The sequence below is a fragment of the Rhincodon typus genome, unplaced genomic scaffold, assembly GCF_021869965.1.
Source record: "Rhincodon typus isolate 14 unplaced genomic scaffold, sRhiTyp1.1 hic_rhity00000157, whole genome shotgun sequence".
NCBI classification, from domain to species: domain Eukaryota; kingdom Metazoa; phylum Chordata; class Chondrichthyes; order Orectolobiformes; family Rhincodontidae; genus Rhincodon; species Rhincodon typus.
The window spans coordinates 89,594-90,043 of record NW_025965795.1 but is presented as its reverse complement, the minus strand read 5'-3'; positions in this window follow the sequence as shown (position 1 = coordinate 90,043).

Here is a 450-nt window from a genome sequence, read left to right as displayed (position 1 = left end):
CATTCATTGGGAATGCCACTGGAGCACTGAGTGGGAATGTCACTGGAGCACTGAGTGGGAATGAGACTGGAACACTCAGTGGGAAGGACAATGGAGCACTGAGTGGGAATGACACTGGAACTCTCCGTGGGAATGACACTGCAGCACTGAGTGGAATGACACTGGAACACTCAGTGGAAATGACACTGGAGCACCCAGTTTGGGATGACACTGGAGCACTCAGTGATACTGACAGTGGAGCACTCAGTGGCAATGACACTGGAGCATTTAGTGGGAATGCCACTGTAGCACTCAGTGGGAATGACACTGGAGCATTCAGTGAGAATGACACTGGAACACTCATTGGGAATTATACGAGAACACTCAGTGGGATTGTCACTTGACCACTCACTGGAAATGACACTGGAGAACTCATTGGGAATGAGACTGGAACACTCAGAGGGAAGGACA